We start from the raw sequence: 6,333 nt of genomic DNA, 5'->3' as shown, positions 1-6,333 counted from the left end.
CCCCTGCTTCGCACGGGTTAATAGATTATACATAAACCTACCTCTTGGATCACTCTATCTATTAAAAAAAAGCGGCCAAGTGCGAGTCGGACTCGCCCATGAAGGGTTCCGTATTTAAGCGATTTATGACGTATAAAAAAAAACTACTTACTAGATCTCGTTCAAACCAATTTTCGGTGGAAGTTTACATGGTAATGTACATCATATATTTTTTTTAGTTTTATCATTCTCTTATTTTAGAAGTTACAGGGGGGGGGACACACATTTTACCACTTTGGAAGTGTCTCTCGCGCAAACTATTCAGTTTAGAAAACAATTATATTAGAAACCTCAATATCATTTTTGAAGACCTATCCATAGATATCCCACACGTATGGGTTTGATGAAAAAAAAATTTTGAGTTTCAGTTCGAAGTATGGGGAACCCCAAAAATTTATTGTTTTTTTTTTCTATTTTTGTGTGAAAATCTTAATGCGGTTCACAGAATACATCTACTTACCAAGTTTCAACAGTATAGTTCTTATAGTTTCGGAGAAAAGTGGCTGTGACATACGGACGGACAGACAGACGGACAGACAGACAGACAGACATGACGAATCTATAAGGGTTCCGTTTTTTGCCATTTGGCTACGGAACCCTAAAAACCGCATCAACATCCGTTGCGTAGTTTTAAAGATCTACGAGTAACCATACATACTTACATAGGGACGCGGACGGCGGGAAGCGACTTTCTGCCGTATTCGAACTTCAAGATATTCACAAGAGAGACGACACCTACTAGATATATTATACACCTACTAGATACGTTATAGTTTAGATTTCAACTAGTTCTCTTTTGTACTTTTTGTAGCGCAATTCGGTAGAGCCATAAGAGCGTGTCACATATTTTTGCGGCCTTCGAAGAGTGACATATATTGCAGGTGACTGTACAGCTACAATTTGTTATTCTAATAAAATAAATTTTAAATTCCCTAAGCGTTGTAAGGCATACCAAATGGCAATGAAAGCGTAATTAATTTAGGGTTTTTATGCATCGTCAAAGCCACAGAACATTGTTAAAGAGGTTAGAACGGCTATCGCGCGCAGTTAGTATCGGAACCGGTGTCGCCGCTCGTTCCTCTCCACATTTCCACATTTCTCGCGCAACGGTAGTAAAAACTTGTGTACCTGGTGAATGGATACGCCTCCTTTAGACAGATTTGATGTCTGGCTTCTTAATCTGAATGTTATTGTGGCGCAAAAGGCATGTTTACGTTTTTCGATCAGCGCGGGCGAGTATTAGCATGCGAGCGTTTGCTCATAACCGGCGGCGACACGTACCCTGCTCGCATCGCCATTCTACTTGCTCTGTGGTCAAAGCCACTATAGAAAATTAGTTGGTTAGCAAACCCCTTTCATGGCCGTAGCTGCAGGGTAGTTACACAAAGTTAAAGGGGTCGTCGGTCGGCTTAACGTTAAAAATAACAACGACCGCCGCGCGCCGTCAGTGGTGCATAGGGCTTGCAATTCGAATATTCGAATTTGTCGAATATTCGACCTGTTTTGATATTCGAATATTCGGCCGCTCAGGTTTCGAATATTCGAATATTTTTTATTACTATAAAAAAATCTATGTCATCGGCTGTAGTTACAGTTTCTGTGTGTTTTACGGGTATTTACAGTGAATGAGGAACGGTAGGTACCCAAATACGAAGGAAATAATATTTTTACTGTATTCTTCTCGATAGACTTCGTGAATACAGTGAAACCTAACTCAATTTAAAAGAAAACGAAATCGAAAAGTATGTTGTTTTTACGGTGCGTAAGTTTTAAGTTAAAGGGTCATTCTGTTTATTCAGTACAAGCGTACGTTAAGCGAATTTTTGAAGTCTAAACCTTGCCACTTATCGCAATTCTCAAATTTAATCATACCAAACCTGCCCAACTTGGTAATCTAACCATGCACCTTTAGCTGACGAATAACCCACCCAGTACTCAACTAACTTTTTCCCTTAAATATCCCAATATTATATAATTAGCCGACCATTAGGAATAATAACTTGTCAAAACAAATAAAGTCAATAAAGATTCAAAATACAATGAAATTAAAGGCCATTTTACAGGCCTCTGAGTGAATACAAGTTAATTTAAATCGGAAAATAATTACCTACTAAAAAAAATATCTTACATACCTAGGTATTTGGATGGTTAAAGTTATATTATTTCACGCAACGACGCATTTATAATAAGTTTTATCTATAAATATTCAATTCGTCTAATTTTGGCGTTTTACTTGTTTTTATAAATGTGGGCATCTTATAAATAGTAGGATGATAAAATCTAGTCAATTAAGTGGATTTCTGCCAAATATCCTTAGTTTTAGCAATATGTGAAAAAAGCTTTTGAATAAAACGATAATAAACCGATTTCTCGTTCCTTTTCTTATTTTTTATAATATTCGAATAATTATTCGAATATTCGAATACGTCGTCAGAAAAAGTCGAATATTCGAATATCTGAAAGTTTCGAATATTTGCAAGCCCTAGTGGTGCAATTATTGTTAATTGAATTGAAAACGAATTCATAAAAAAAAAAACGAAATAATTATAATATAAGTATGTTTTACTAAACAACTACGGAACAAATCGAATTATTTTATTAAATATACTTTTTTGGTTTGTGTTTTTTTTAGTAGTCACACTTCTATGTATAATTTATAAAACCACCGGTGGACGGTCACGTTTTCTTTAGTATATGACATCCATTTACGTTTATGTGATTACTTATTTTTTTACGTTACGAGTAATATCCATTCACGAAGTTCAGTTACTTACAAAATATTGTGTCTATTCGCTAGGTGCACGACTGGTGCTGCCCTACTCATATTGGCAGACTTTCTACGTTAAATCTTATGGAGTAAAATTAGTTCAAGCGGCTGCCGCTAGTACTAATGGCGGCCATTCCATAAGATTACCTGTGTTTGTGACGATCAGCGCCACTTCCCCCTCCACCGACTTCGCACCTTGCCAATATAATTTTACCTATCGACCCTAGCATATAATACCCTTAATTTTTATATTTACCTAGTTATAAGTTGGTAAATTTCTGTACCTAAAAGTGTTCCTTTTTATATGCTAATAAATAAATATGTATGATAGCGAATTATACTTACTTCACAACATCATCAAGATCGGGACAAGATAGTAAACAAAAAGGTGCTTTGATTAAACTTTGCCATCTAGTTAAACTAGTTTTTCTCCAGGTGTACCTATTTAAAGTATAACTGGTTGTCGCAGCTGCTTAGCCAACCCTCAAACTATTTATCTTTATTGAAAAAGGGCTTAAGTGCCCTGAGCATCCTATTGTTATACAATCTTTTAAGAAAATGGGGCAGTATTGTATGCTGGAGTTAGCAACAGGCGGGACTATTCCCATAGCCAGCGCCCGCCTCAGGCAAATCAAATTAACGTATGATCTTCAATAACGTATAGTTATTAGGGCTAATAAGGACCTACTTACCTTGGTACTGAAGCTGGGTAAGCGATGGTATTACAGGACAGGACCTGATTACAGTTGCATATTCAAACTGTCAGTCTCGCTAACTTGTCTGAGGGGTGGCCAATGAATTCTATTTGTCTTTGTCATTGTCGATTCGGATGAGTAAATATTTATTGAACCGGTATAGGATGTCCATTGAAAATCTATCGGTTCTTTGAGTGTATCGGAAGAGCTGAATAATGCATAGCAGATTTTAGAGCATTTTTGCTCCTTATATATTCAGACAAAGTTGGAATTTATGGCACGCTAGCTTTACTCTTACATGTTTAATCAATCGAATGTGTGAGAGCGAGAAGAATGGCAATTGTTTATTTTTGCTCAATTTTTTAGAGATTTTTAATGGTTATACTATTTTTGTCATAAATTGATTTCTGTATTTTTGACTTTTGTACTTATATAAAAAAAGAATGGCAATCTAATCGTTAGACCTGGACATGTCGAAGGACTGTAAATTGGAAGCGAAATACTAATTGTGCCCGAGCGGAAACATAGGTTTGGCGCCGGCTCTGCGGTACTGCGGTCAATTCGACCGCAGTTGTCACAAAAGCAATCACGTTTCCTTAACTTACCTAACGTGGCTGAAATATGATGTTGCTCTATGTATGTTACGGGCAACTTGCAGGGCAGAATAATAGCCAAGAGCGAGCAGTAAAATTTACAAAATTACTTTGACCATCCTAAGTGTAAGGCCTGAGTAGACGCTCGGAGCGGAGCGTTCGGCGGGGCGTGCAGCGTGGCGTCGGGGTTAGGAGTAACCCTGCCTTAACCTTAACCCTGCAACCCTGACAGACAACCCTATGTGAAAAAAACCTACGCCATTCAGAGTATGAATGGGTTCTATAAAAACCAGCGTTTGTTCATGTAAATCGCATTTTATAGGAAATTATAAGATGACAATTAAGCACCCTATTTTAAATGGTCCGCATTTTTGTTAAAGGCTGCTATTTAACTGATCACCAGATTTAATAAAATTTAATACCAAAAAAATCTATTTTACCACCCTAAAATAATAAATGATCACCAAAATTATAACTCCATTTTAATGTGAAATGATTACCAATTTTGTAACGTTTTACTATCCTATTAAAGGAAATGACACCAAACTAATCATTATTAACCCAAAAATAGTAAATGATTACCAAATTTCAAACCCCATTTTAATGTGAAATGATAACCAAAAATTTACATCTTGCTATCCTGTTAAATAAAATGCCACCAAAATAATAATTGTAAACCCAAAAATAGTAAATGACCACCAAAATTAGAACTCCATTTTAATGTAAAATTATAACCAAATTCTTAAATCTTACTATCCTATTAAAGCAAATGACTCCAAAATAATCATTGTAAACCCAAAAATAGTAAATGACCACCAAAATAGTAACCACATTTTTATTAAAAAGGGGCAAATATTTAATATATCGTTATCCTGTTAAATTAATTAATCCACTTCGTCACCTTTTTCTAGTAGCATTTTATTTCTGTAACAGTCGCAGTTCTAACCTAACCTAACCCACTTTTCTAGTAGCATTTCGTTTCTGTAAAGGTCGCAGTTCATACATACTGGTGGCCTAGCGGTAAGAGCGTGCGACTTTCAATCCGGAGGTCGCGGGTTCAAACCCCGGCTCGTACCAATGAGTTTTTCGGAACTTATGTACGAAATATCATTTGATATTTACCAGTTGCTTTTCGGTGAAGGAAAACATCGTGAGGAAACCGGACTAATCCCAATAAGGCCTAGTTTCCCCTCTGGGTTGGAAGGTCAGATGGCAGTCGCTTTCGTAAAAACTAGTGCCTACGTCAAATCATGGGATTAGTTGTCAAGCGGACCCCAGGCTCCCATGAGCCGTGGCAAAAATGCCGGGATAACGCGAGGAAGAAGAAGGGTCGCAGTTCAAACCTAACCCACTTTTCTAGTAGCATTTCTTTTCTGCAAGGGTCGCAGTTGAAACCTAACCTAATCCACTTTTCTAGTAGCATTTCTTTTCTGTATGGTCGCAGTTCAAACCTAACCTAACCCACTTTTCTAGTAGCATTTCTTTTCCGTATGGGTCGCAGTTCAAACCTAACCTAACTCACTTTTCTAGTAGCATTTCTTTTCTGTAAGGGTCGCAGTTGAAACCTAATCTAACCCACATTTATAGTAGCATTTATTTTCTGTAAGGGGTCGCAGTTCAAACCTAGTAATATAAGTAATATTGGCATCATTTTACTTTATTTGGTAATATGTATAAATTTTTTGGTAATCATAGTGGTTTATTTAGGTGAAAATATTGCATTAATTTGGTCTTCAAGATTTGGTGATCATTAATGATTTTTGGTAATCATTTAATATATTTGGTATTTGAATACAATTTGAAGTGCAGTCGTAATTAAAACGGTGGTGCTTTTATAATTTTAGGCCTTATTTTTTTGGTTTTCAGTATTTTTTTTTGGTAAGCGTGATTTTTTATTTAGGGTACCGAAGTATTTTTTGGTGGTCATTATATTTGTAGCCTTTGTTAAGTAGCGAGATAATATCATAAAATATTCTTAGCAAAAAACGTATTTTTAAATAGGACCTGTTGCAAACACAGGTACCATCAATCTTGTGATATCTGGCAATTGCTCTCAGAACTTCGTTTGAAACTTGACGGACAGAATTCTGAGTGATAAGGAAAAGTTTGGTCCCCTCGCTTTTATGGCTCTATAACGATTAGGACAAAGACGCCTGTGTGGTGTCGTCTCGTAGCTTTTATAATCGATCCGAGTAATATAAACGACAGGCATTGTGTAGTGGGGGCCAGCTGAAAATGT

The sequence above is a fragment of the Cydia amplana genome, chromosome 8, assembly GCF_948474715.1.
Source record: "Cydia amplana chromosome 8, ilCydAmpl1.1, whole genome shotgun sequence".
Classification (NCBI taxonomy): domain Eukaryota; kingdom Metazoa; phylum Arthropoda; class Insecta; order Lepidoptera; family Tortricidae; genus Cydia; species Cydia amplana.
This window is presented reverse-complemented; position numbering follows the sequence as displayed.